The sequence below is a fragment of the Thermobia domestica genome, chromosome 12, assembly GCF_964235325.1.
Source record: "Thermobia domestica chromosome 12, izTheDome1.hap1.1, whole genome shotgun sequence".
NCBI classification, from domain to species: Eukaryota; Metazoa; Arthropoda; class Insecta; order Zygentoma; family Lepismatidae; genus Thermobia; species Thermobia domestica.
The window spans coordinates 10958858-10972195 of NC_137465.1; the positions used below are offsets into that span (position 1 = coordinate 10958858).

The 13338-nt window shown below is 36.7% G+C and overlaps 1 protein-coding gene and 1 long non-coding RNA gene across 3 annotated transcripts in view; one reads left to right on the forward strand and one right to left on the reverse strand.

Annotated features, from left to right (window-relative positions):
* Positions 1-13338, forward strand: part of LOC145666333 (uncharacterized) — a 147862-nt gene that overhangs the window by 35594 nt on the left and 98930 nt on the right. The window lies entirely within an intron of this gene.
* Positions 9430-13338, reverse strand: part of LOC145666335 (uncharacterized) — a 113374-nt gene continuing 109465 nt past the window's right edge. The window contains exon 2 of one of the 2 annotated variants that reach the window (XR_014127718.1): positions 9430-9902. This is a non-coding gene — a long non-coding RNA (uncharacterized LOC145666335). The remainder of the gene's footprint in view (positions 9903-13338) is intronic. The other variant, XR_014127717.1, reaches the window with a different exon arrangement.

Here is a 13338-nt window from a genome sequence, read left to right on the forward strand (position 1 = left end):
GTATATATCTTCACTTCTGTACTATTCGTAACAGCATATTTATATACTTTTCTCGTCGGAAGTTATTACTGAATCCGAGCAGCTACATTTACATAGTCGTTCTGGTTATAACGACTATGAAAAGTCGTCATTTCCTGACAAGACCGCGGTGGAGTTACCTACGAACCTGTATTTATGAAAGAAAAATGCACACCCAACCCTGACCAGAAGGTATACTGGCACATGTAGAATTCACTTGTTTGCTGTGCGACGTTTTCCCTTCAGGCGAAATACTCGCGATCGACTAGATAAGAGTCTTGGGGGCCGCGACGAAGAAAGGAAGAAAAATATATGTCTATTTCACGGGGAGAATAAAATACAATAGGCTACTACTCCTCGGTATGAAGTGCTTGAGAACCTAATACTGTTCTGAATAAACATTTCATAATATCCATAGAAGAATCAAGAGAAATTTTAAGTCTCATATATAAGAAGAAAGAAAGAAAAATATATATTACATATCTCACAAATAAAATAGTCATTTATTTACACGTTAGCGTTGAGTGTTTCAAAAATTGTTCAGAATATCTTTCCTAATTCCCATAGAAAAATAAAGCAATAAAGAGAACTGTTAATTGAATTACAAAAAGAAATAAAATACAATTACATTTTTTAAACAAAAAGAACAAAGCAAAATATTTCAGTGTCTTGTCAATTCCAAATGCTTAAAACGTTTTTTTTTCTCTCTTTCTGATCATGAATATTTAATATCTTCAAACTATTATTAGTCTTAAACAATACACTCTTCAATAAATTTAAACGTTATAATTTTCTATCTATAAGGTATCCAAAAAAAAGTTATTTCGCTTTTCTAGAGATCTGTTTTTAATTGGCCCTCACACCGTGAGTTGAATGCGAATGGAGATAAGGTAGTCATTTGTTTTTATGAGTATATCCAACATACTACCTGGTTGTGGCAGTTCGGTTACACCGCGAACTTCAGTAAGGACAGAGTGAACATGGGAAATCCACAGAGCGTCATAACGGCGTGTACGCGTACGAGTTCAAATTGGGTCAAACGCCGCTGCAGCAAGGCGGGAGATATGCCAGGCCTTTGGTGAGGGTTCTGTGACTACGCTGACAGTGCAGCGGTGGTTAAACAAGTTTAAGGACGGTGGCAAAACACTCAAAGATCCACCACGTGCCAGAAGACAACACATCTACAAAATGAAGATCTTTAAGCATCAATTGAGGAGTACAATGGACAGACATGTAAGGAACTGTGTTATCTTCCTCTCCTGTCGGAGACTCTTCTGTTCTGAATTGCATCTTTGGCACAAACAGAACAGGTATTTAAGGAATAGAATACTTATTCAACTAAGATTGCCGGCTCGTGGAAGATAATTTCTTCAAGATACTCCTCTTCAAAAGTGCAACCTATCAGCATAAAATAAAATGGTACACTAAATTTTCATGTTTTATTTTATTTTCCCTTTATATATTTTTTTAGTAATATTATTTAGTCAGTACAAGATTTGACATGTCTTCCTATAATCGACCAGCACAGCATCAGAATTAATATACGTTTTCCTGCGGCAGCTCCTCGTCAACATTTTGAAAAGCACTATAAGCAAATTTACATGCCTCACATTACATACAACATATATCTGACGTTATGAGATCCTCGGTACGTATATATATTAATTGACATGTTTGGAATATACAACTATGTGGCTAAATATCTAGTTAATACACATATCAATAAGGGCAAGATTGATAGGTATTTCAGTTTGATGAAATTTCGATCCGGAGGATCGGTAGGCAGGATGACTTCTACTTATTCCTGCATTTTGCTATACATTTCCACATCAGATAACACAATTTTTAAGCATTAGTTATGAAAATTACAACGTTATTCTCTGTTTTTCACACTATATATGTAAATATATTATCTAGTTACAGACCTTTAAAATCTGTTTCTGTGTTAACAACAGGAAACTTTTTGTGTACAAACTCTTTTATATATTCTTCTTTTAATAGTGAAGAAACCTGCTTCGAGAATTCTTCTCTGAACGCGCATATAGTAACTTGCGTACAGTTAAACCTTAAAAGGGCAATTCTAATAATAATTTTAATCAACAAATTAACTTAATAATTCATTCTGAACATAAATGTGATAAATTAAAACAAAGGGAAATAAAAAATAAGAAAATTCCTTTAAGGAATACAAATAATCGTGTAAGGCCATAACGTTTCAACTGGGACTACGATTCAGTGTGAGTGGACAAACCATTCGGTAGCATCTCCATCAGCTTGGGAAGCACTACAAGTTGACTCGATGATGATTTGACTCCTGGCCAGAATGAAGCGTGAGCAGACACCTATGTTTCTTCACTGTTTCTTCTGAGGAAGGAGCCATTTCTGGACACATTGTTGACATGTGATGAGAAGTGGGTCCTGTACGAAGCTCGACGGCGCCGTCATCATTGGTTAGCATCTAATGAACCGGTTCCAAAACAGCCGAAACCAGCATTGCACTAGAAGAAAGTCTTCCTGTATGTTTGATGGACTGCTTGCGGAATCGTGCATCGGGAACTGCTTCCAGCTGGTCAGAGCAACAGTGCAACTGTGTACTGTCAGGAATTGAACCGTGTTCCAGAAAAGCTCAAACCTCTGTAGCCATCAGTTTTGAATCGCAAAAGGGTCCTGTTATTACAGGACAACGTTAAACCCCACGTGGCTAGGATGACTTGGGGTACCATTCTGCGCCTTGGATAGGAAGCACTATTGCATCCGCCATACTCTCCGGACATTGCACCTTCTGATTATCACGTGTTCCACTCCTTGGACAGTCTCCTTAGACATCATCAGTTCAAACCCCTAGTAGAGGTGCAAAATGCACTTGATACTTTCTTCGCTTCACGACCCACTAAGTTCTACGGCGATGGAATCCATGGTCTTCCAGAACTTGGCAGAAGGTTGTCGATGCTGATGGGGCTACTTTTTATCTTTCAGGTACGTCTTAGCTGGTATATCTATGGTGGGTAGAAAAGCGACAGAAATTTCTTGGTTACCTTTCTAATTCCGTGTCCATCCATCATGATTAGCTATCACTGCCTTAATTCCACGAGGCATAGAATCAGTTAGTGACGAACACAAGTCAGGTCTTCTACGGAAGCTTTCCCAGCCTTCTTCAATATGGTTCTTCTAATCTTCAACAGTTCTCTATCATCTCGATTCCCAATCTTGCACCGTTAACACCCATATATTTTCGATGGGGTTTAAGTCCGGGGATCTAGATAGCCAATCGAGCAAAGAAATGTCAGAATGTCTCTAGAACTACTGCTTGTTCATTGTCGATGAAAGGACACTACTGTTTGACGTAATTAATGATGGTCATTTCGTCTTCTGGATACACGGCTCTGACGGTTGGTTTCATACGTCGTTCTGATATTTCTCACATGTTCTTCCGAATTCATTCTAGGCGATATATCTAGAGGCCAAAAGGAATAGCATGAACTATGACCTTGAGATCTGCAGTCAACACGGTTAAAAGATACTGGTGTTACTAGTAGTCTTGCTAACAGGAGCAAGCGTAAACTAGCATTTTACAATGTATCGCATTACTGAGGAGAAATGACAAACACGCTTTCATCCCCATGCTTACTTTTCTCGCATTCATTTAAAACCATCTGATCACTTATATTAATCTGTCCTAGTATTTAACACTTATTTGTTTTAACTAAATGTTCAAATGGACTAGGTGTATTTATGGTTTACTTTTTTAATGTAAACTACTCTCTACATAGCGCATCATTCACATATGAGCATGAATCTCCTTGTTATTCCTCACATTTGTACATGTCCCTTTAGAGACACAAGTGAAAGACGTCTTGATAAAAATTGGCAAGAGATACCGTAAAGGGAAGATTTTTTTGATTACTCTTTCAATATCTCGCACCGTTTGCAAGAATTGAGCCCATTTCCGGTTGGAGTTGTTAATTCATGTATGATCAGTGTTTTCTTTCTTTTTGTATGCAGTATGTAATAAGCAAATACACAAACTAACTAATTCTATGGCCTATGGAACGCGGAGATTTATGCCGCGTTCACAAAAACTCTCCACTGGCGACTATCCTTAGCCAATTGGATCCAGTTTCTACTTTATATACCCATTTCTGCGAGATCCATCTTAATATTATCCTCCCGTCTGCGCCAAGGTCTTCCTAATTGTCGTTTTCCGGCTGGTCTTGTAGTTAAGAATTTGAAAACGTCTTATTTCTTCCATCCTGGCTACATGACCTGCCCAAATAAGCCTCCTAGATTTGATGACCCTAACAATGTTGGGTAAACCGTATAAATAATGAAGTTCCTCGTTATGAAGTTTCCGCCATTTCCTATCCTCGTTTCTCTTGGGCCCGAATATTCGTCTCAGTATCTTGTTCTCAAATACTTTCAATCTATGTTCTTTCTTTCGAGAAGCGACCATGTTTCACAACCATACAGAACAACAGGCATTATTATAGTTTTATACATTTTAAAATAAGCTAATACATTACACATACAATCAATTATAATGTCAGTGATATATGGTGTTCATTCGCAAAACACTCCAAACAATAAAGATTCAACATAGACTGGACCCAGCCCCCGCCAAGTGAACTTTGTGGTGGACAAACACCATGTGCGTGGGTTTCTCCGGGTTCTCCCGTTTCCTCCCACTTTCTTCATTCCACCATTTCATTCATTACTCATCATCACCGTCTCCTTTAGCCTAACCGGCATAACCGTGGGACGTAAAACTCAAAGCTTTCGTTTTTTTTCAACATAGACTGGAGAAATGCCGACCCCTCGTTTTTTCATTATAATTTGGCCATGAAAGAAACGCCTGCAAGATATGCAACCCCTATATATATAATTATATGGTGTTGGAAAGTATAATGGGTAGGATATGATGCTTTAGTTTCTTTTTTAAATTTCAACACTTCCAATGTACCCATAAAAATGTAATAAAGAAATGGCCATTTTAAATATATATATTCAATTAGAACTGGACAATCTACGCAAAATTTGTAATAGATCAGTGAAAACGTCATCTTTCTAGTTTCCGGGATCTCGCTGTCGAAAGGATTGGACACAAACATATACACGCCCACAAACGTATATTTAAAAAAAACTCCAAAGATGGCAGCACAATTCATTTTCATTTATTTTGGAGAAGGTTTATTAAATGGAAAGGCTTTGAACAATAATTTAAAGGATAAACTTTATGAAAAATTTCTATTTCTTTAAAGTACACATTCTTTAAAACATTTGTCTTTGTTATAAACGTGAAATCACAAATAACCGTAAGTGAAAGGTGTGAAATCAAAAGTTAGAGGTTAGAGCTGAGGCGCTTTTATTGAACCTCATGTCTTAACAGGGCACGTTTGTCTTTATCACGTCCAGAGTTGGACAGAAGATAACATTCATTTGTTATACTATCACGTATGTGTTGTGTTGTGACAGTACACTTCGTGTTCCTCTTTTCGTTTACTTCTTTCATTTTTCTTTTTTTTTCAAACAATGATAAAATAAAATAGAACCTGAAGTGCACTGTCTAACCTCTAACCTCTGAAGCGCACTGAATAAAATTATAAATCCCATTTAATGAAAATAAAATAGAACATCCTGCTCCTACTTTACGATCACCTCATAGCCCATCAAATGATAATTGAGGTCCAATGAATTATCTGCATAATCTCTTACCGCACAGAAGGCGCAACCTTCAAACAGCAGCTGGCTTTTCGCTGGCATAAGGAAAAAAGCGCTTTTATTGCTATTGTAGCATTTTAGTAGATGGATGAAAGTATATTTAAATTAAGTAAAAATTCTATCACATGACACGATGTATATTTTGAGCTACGGTGGCTCAGTGGTAGAAAGCTCACATTTGGTGCATGGAGTCTGTGCTTCAATCCTAGGTCGCGCCAAGTGGTAATAGACAAACACCGTGCGCATGGGTGTTCTTGAGATTCTTCCGTTTCGTCCCATTTTCTTCATTCATTATCAACATCCCGTCTTCCTTAGCCTCGGTGCATAATCGTGGGACAATGCAGAATATATTTAGTCCCTGCATTCTACAGATCTGTCAACTTCTTTTCTCCTCATCCAGTAAAATTTGTCATTTTCTTTGTTAAAACAAAATAGTCCTTTATATCCTTCGTCCAGTGGCCGAACTAAATAGCATTTGTTCCGTGGATTGTGGTAGCGTTTTGCACAGTTCTATGCTGTTTTAATTTGTGTTGTATGTTGATGCTTCCTTTTCATCACATGAAGGGTAAGAAGATTCATAACCAAAACTGAGAATTTTTTAAAATGTTATGAAGACAGAGACAGGTAGTTAAAAACCAAGCAATGAAAACAGGTACCGGTATATAAGCGGCCAGAGTTACTTGTGTTTCAATGAGTACTTACATTAAAAACTGTTTTCAATGAGTGGGAAAAAGTCAAATTAATAAGAACGAGAATAAGAAGCGAGCACAAAGCGTACTGGATGGTTTTGACAAGTGTGTTGTTCATGGAACTTGTTCACAATCAACGATCTTCTGTAAAAGCATTGTTGAAAGTACTTCAAGAAAAGATTACTTTTGTTGGAAGTACTTGATATTTACAGAAAGTAATTCGGTCCTTAGAATTTCGAGAAGAAAGCAAAGAAGAAACAGAAGATGGAAATGATGAAATAGAAGATATGGACAGCATTGAGCCTTCATAAATATTTCAAGCTATATGTATCACTTAAGTTGATTGTTTATCATTCATTGTTAAATTGTACTTATATTGAGTGGATCCGCTTGAGTCAGAAACACTACCTAAAAGCCCCCTTCTCTCCGTTGCCACCTTCCTAACCACTATCTTTCCACCCTTCCAAGGTCATATCGCATTCTATACCTCTTGGCCTGTATCAATTCTCCTACTCTTGCTGCCGATATCTAGCCGCACTAATTCTTCGACTTCTTGCCCTCTTTATAATATGGTCTGGTGAATAACCAATGCAACTGGGGGCTCCACTTGGGCGGAAGAAAACACTTCAAGACATCCTGAAACTCTTCATAGCTGGCAGGTACTGCAACGAAAATATCATTCTTGAGGTACGGTGTTGTACAGTCAATTGTTCTTTCACGGCACGAATTCTGTTTTGGATTCCCGATTCATGTAATTGTTTCCTTTCTGTAACTGTTGATAAAGGCAAATTTAGATCTTGTCTATAAATGGAAGCAGGCTGAAAACGATTTTTCCGACTAACAGAGACAAGTGCATTATCTTCCCCCGCAATAGATTTTTTTTTATGACTTCCTGAGTTTGGGTAGTTCTGTGGCCCTTCTTCAGCCTCTTTGTGATAGCGTTGGATCTAGTATCAAACATATGCTTTTGTTCTATTAACTTTAATAGTAATATACGAAATACGACGACCACATTAATTCTGTGATCCTATAAACATACCTTCAGTGATTTAAGTAACATCAAGATTTTTTTTTTTTAATTTTACTTTCGAGAGCCTATGTACATTTTCTCCTCGCCCGATTTCTCTATACACATCCAGAAATTATCCTACTAGACACGACCTCCCATTTTGAGACACACTGTTTTCTACAATCACTGCAATGGGAGTCCTTACGGAACTAGCATACAGTTTACGGGGTTATGAAAAGACAAAATTGTTTTTCTTCCATTATATATTTATTAAATGACATTATTTTATAAAACAGCTTTTATTGCGTATTACAAATTTTACTGTTATTCTTAGAAAACTTATATTGCATACATAGTTTACAATACAAAATAATTAAGACGGCTGCAATAGGTAAACATTAACTTCGCAAATATTTCATGGCTTGCACAGCTTATGTTCACCTAACGCAAAAACACTAACCACATAGCACAAGTACGTCCACGGGATGTCCGAGACTGAGCCTGTAACGGACGACGGGATATCCCGGGACTATCCGAATTTACTCCCAAGACTTCCACAGGATTTCCGCGGGAGATCCAGATGTCTGGTAATATCCTGGGATACAGGACATTCAGCGGGACCACAAAGGGATGTCTATTGGCAAATCGTGGGATAACAATGAGATGTCAATCGACTATTCCATATAGCACAAGGACGTCCACTGGTCGTTCGAGACTGATCCTGCAATGGATAACGGGATAACGGACCTCCGCGGGAAAACGAGATATTCAACGGGACCTCAAAGGGATGTCCATTAATAAACTTTGAGATAACAATGGGATGTGAATCGACTATCATAGGATGACATAGGGTCCAACGTGGGATATTGATTGGATAACGTTTTGTGTCCTATGGAGTTCCATATTTGGTTCCAGAATATCCATGGGATGTTGGCCGGACGACCAGTATGCACGTATCGACTACAATCGGGACGACTATGAGACTATTAACGGGATGTTCATTGGATGACATTTTGAGGCTCTCCTAAACATCCGCTGCCACTTAATTTTACCTATTTTGGAAAATTGTGGGAAAATGAAAGAAATTAGAAGACATTTGGGAAGGGGCCGCATAATGGTCATAGAACTCTACGATCTAAGCTAAGAAATGTTTTAAATAAGTCAGTCCTATTGAGATGTTTAATATGTCACAAATGATGACGTCATAGGCTGTGACAACAAATATCTCAACTACAAATAAGTAATTAAAAACTTCTCGTTCACATTAGAGAGTTCCATGGCTACTATATCCGAACTACTTTCCGAAAATCTATTATTTCTTCAGTTCTCCCAGCTTTTTTCAAAAATAGAAGTGTGGAAGAAGCGTCTAGCAGAGCCTTAAAATGATGCGAAAGTAACATGTGACAACTGAATTATTGACGAAATTGCCAGGTATTCCTAATTCTATTATATGTAAGACATGCTGGTAATAATCACCTACATTACAAAAAATAATTAGAAATATCGAGAAACTGTGTGAATTACATATTACACGTCACTTTCCTAGGAATAATAATAATAATAATAATAATAATAATAATAATAATAATAATAATAATAATAGAGTCTGAACTCAACTAGTATCAAAATATTAACTAACACTATCATAATGCCCAATCAGAAATAGTATGATTATTTTTAAACTACATTTTCTTGAATATTCATAACAAGTAAAAAAAATGATGAGAAAGATACTAAAGTTCTAAATATATATGAGAGAAAAATATAAACTGTGAAATATTATACTTTATACTATCGGTATCACTACCAAGTGATGAAAAACTTTATGGAATTATCAATACATTCGTTAATACAGCATGTTCGGATGACCATGGAAAATATACAGTGGTAATTCCTGTCATTGAGTGAAAAAATGTTTTCTCAGTTTTTCACCCCCACGTAGTGTCGCAGATATTACGTGCTGAAAGCTTGACAAAAAAAATCAGAGGCCGTAAAAAGAGCACAACTAACCACTTGTTAGAAAAGACTTATTTTATTTTCTCTAGGAATGTCAAGTAACATACAAATCTCAACAAAAAGCGGTCACATACAAAAAGAAAAAAAAACACTAGACAATTGTTACAAAATACATTACATTGAAATTATAAATGTGCAATCTGCTTTTTATACTACGCCCATTATCTTTCTTCTTTCTCTAAGAGTCAACTCACATACAGATCTCAAGAAAAAGCAGTCACGTATCACAAAAATCTTCTTTACTTTTTTCTAAGAACGTATTCTCAGAAGAAGCAGTCACGTACCAGCCTAATATTTCTAAATAGACGAAGATGAATCTTCAAATGACCTTGATTTACCATGAGGAGTCTCCAAACATTTATTGTTTCCCTCCATCTTCGGCATGACGCCCTTGATAGTACGAGCAATTTCGTCATGTGTTGCTAATTTACATGATGGATGTAAGCTTGCTTTATCTAAAGAAAAATAAAAAAAAAGTCATTACAATTCTGGTTTCGCTTCTTTCATGTGCTTTATAAATCTATAACTACTTTTTGAACGGTATATCAAGATATGAAGGGAAACACGATAAACATGAAATATGTGAAAGAGCAAAAATCGCGTACAATGTTACGGCTAAAACGTCACTTTGAGATATGTGTCAGTCATGAACGAGTGTTTCAAAGTGAATGACATTAGATTCAGCCGGAACTCGGGTGTTCCAACCTTAGTCCATGTTTCACTAAATGTTATGGAATTCAGGAAACAACATACTGTACATAGTGTGAGACAAATAGAAAAGAATGAAACTTATCTCTCTCTTTCTTTCTCTCTCACACACACAGAAAAATCAGGACAGCTTAAAAGTTCACTACTATATAATCTCGAAATTACCGTACAGATCACATTCACAACCTTCTTCATATCCAATTTTGAAGAACGTTTGATGAACACTCTTAAGCCTACTTATAGAACATGAAATGAAGTAAGAAAAATAAAAGTATTCCGTTATCATTGATGTGGAAAGGCAGAAGATACCATCCTGGCATTCGCCTAAAGGGACTGAAGAAATGTAGGGGAAACGTGTCATAATAGCCAGCTCGAGCACGGTTTGCATCCACCCTCTAACCAATCCTCAATGCCGCGTGAGCATTGTATATAGAATGTGATATTCATTGTAGGAATTAAAAGAGCTATATAAATATATTTTCATCTAGGAAACAAAGGAGAAACGGTAAAGCCAGAAGTAGGCATTTAAATTACTAATTTTTTTTTTTTTTTAAGAAAAAAAAATAAGAAAGTAACAGCCCTTGTGAAAGACAACCGTTTGTCGAGCCAATAAACGAAACGTTCCCCAATACACACTACAATACTTTCTGGAAAGCTGTCACTTTGTGCGTGTTCTAGAACATATCAATTATATTTATCTGTTCAAAATTTTACATTTTGGACAGCAAGAAACCAAAAATTATTCACAAAATACAAAGTACACCATTTCCTGACGGGTTGACAAGGGCTGTTTCGCACGAAGCCCTTCAATTCTTCTTTCCTTTCCACTTTCTCGTTTTCTTCTTCTGTTAAAAAATGTTTACCGTTCATATTTGCAACACTGATGCTTCCATAAAGCAGTGTTGGGATGTAACGTAACGCAAGTAACGCGTTACTTTTTAAGTAACGTTTCCTAGTAACGCGTTACATTTTTTCCAAAGTAACTGTAACAGTAACGCGTTACAAATTTTTAAGTAACGTATCTAGTTTGCGTTACTTTTTTCGCGTTACATTTCGGATGAGTAACTACAATATATGTATATTTTTTTTCGGAAACAAATGTTTCTTTCCTGTAAGTGAATTGCTCAGAATGAAACAATCGAGCATGAACTACGTACTGTATGTCAGTGACCGACAGTCACAGACACACAGAGAAACAGATAAGTTCGTAGTGCCACTTGCTGTTTTTTGAAGATGAGATCAGCCTTAGGGAAATCACGTGTACTGACTGCAAGCACCTGGAAGATTTTGTCGTAGATTTTGACAGCTCCAAATCAATACATTCAGTAAGTGAACTAGGAGTGCAATGATACCGGTAGTCTATTTTACTTTGTTATGGTGTTGTTTTTATAAAGATGGAGAACGAAAATATTTTACCGTTCAAAATTTTGAAAAAATGCCTTTTTCTTAAGAGCTGAGGATGATGGTGAACAGAATTTAAAAGTAAAGTGTCTGAAGTGCTCCGGCGGAAAATATTTATCAACAACTATAGAATGCCATAATTAACGATTTACAGTAAGGTGTTAATATGAATAAACTGTGTTCTGACGAATAAACTGTGTTCTACTTTATTACTAGAAAATAGTTTGCTGATGGTATGTAATATTGGAGTTCTTTCAGATCATTTTGCTTATCCTAGTCTCTCGTTGATTATAGAGTAGTGTAATGTTTCTCTATATTCTTTATTTTTAATTTTACATAACAACATTGTTATTATTATATAATTAGTTTAGCAGAATAATAATAAGCAACCATTTTTTCTAACGTATAGGGATGAGCAGGAGTCAAGCTAAAACTCGACTCGACTCGAATTCAAGTCGAGTTTCGAGTCAAGTCAAAGCTAATATCCTCGAGTCGAGTTCCGAGCCGATTCAGTTTTTGTGTCGAGTTTCGAGTCCGGTCGAGTTTGATAAATGGCTCGTTCGATTTAAGTCGTCTTGAAATCATGGCCTGATTACACTGGAAAACGAAAGTCATGAGAAATGTAAGCTGAACAGTAATATGGAATACTTTTAGTGTTGCTCACGAGAGGGGACACGGATCGCATCTCGTCTCGTCTCGATAGCGAAACCACAAGAGATTTTTTATAACAAGCTCAGCTCGGCTCGGCTCAACTGAGAAGATGGCTCGAGCAGGCTCACTTGGGGTGAACCACCGGCTCGAGCTGGCTTGGTAGGGATGAGCCATTTGGTCGGTTCTACTCAACTGAGCCGAGGGCTCTAGCCGAGTCGGTTGGGTGAGCTGTTGGCTCGGCTCACTTCTCGGTTCGGGACGATAGTGAATGAGCTGTGAGCTGAGCTGCTCGAGTCGTTGACAATTCTAAACCCAGGCCGAGCAGTTTCGATGATATTTGGCCAGTGCCCTCTAACTTTTAACAGTTTGGCTCGAACCCGAATACTCAACCTAGACCCTCAACCCAAATTCAGAAGCTCGTGAACAATGTCCTTGACTCCTAGACTTTACGACTACCGAGGTTGGTAATCAACTAGTTTTTTAGTATTCAAATACAAACCGCCTATCTTTCTTTTTATATAGTGTTGTTATAATAATAATAATTATAATTATAATAATAAAATAATAATAATAATATAAGTTGTAGTAGTAGTAGTGTCATTGATAATAATTATACTGTCTATGTAATATACTTAAAGAATATACTCGAAACTACATACCAGATTTGGCTCGAGTCGACTCGAAACTCGACCCCCAATTCGAGTTGAGTTGGAGGAAATTTTTTCGAATCGAGTTCTCGGGTCGAACTCAAAGATATCTGTTTCTAGTCGAATGAAGTGTCAAAGAAAACTCGTCCGTGTCCATCCCTACGAGTAACGCAGTATGACATTTTATCAATGTTAGGCTACATTATATGAAAATGTTCATATATCAAGTAAAATTTGTCCTTGCATTTACATAAAGCGATTCAGAACGTGCAATAATAATAATAATAATAATAATAATAATAATAATAATAATAATAATAATAATAATAATAATAATAGCGGTAGTAATAGTGGTACGTAAAATTGAAGTCATAATTTTTTTCAGAACTTTAAAGTTTCGGACCTAAAAGTAACGCGTTAGTAACGCGTTACTTTCGAAGTAAAGTAACAGTTACTTTTTGGGGGCAAGTAACGCGTTACATTT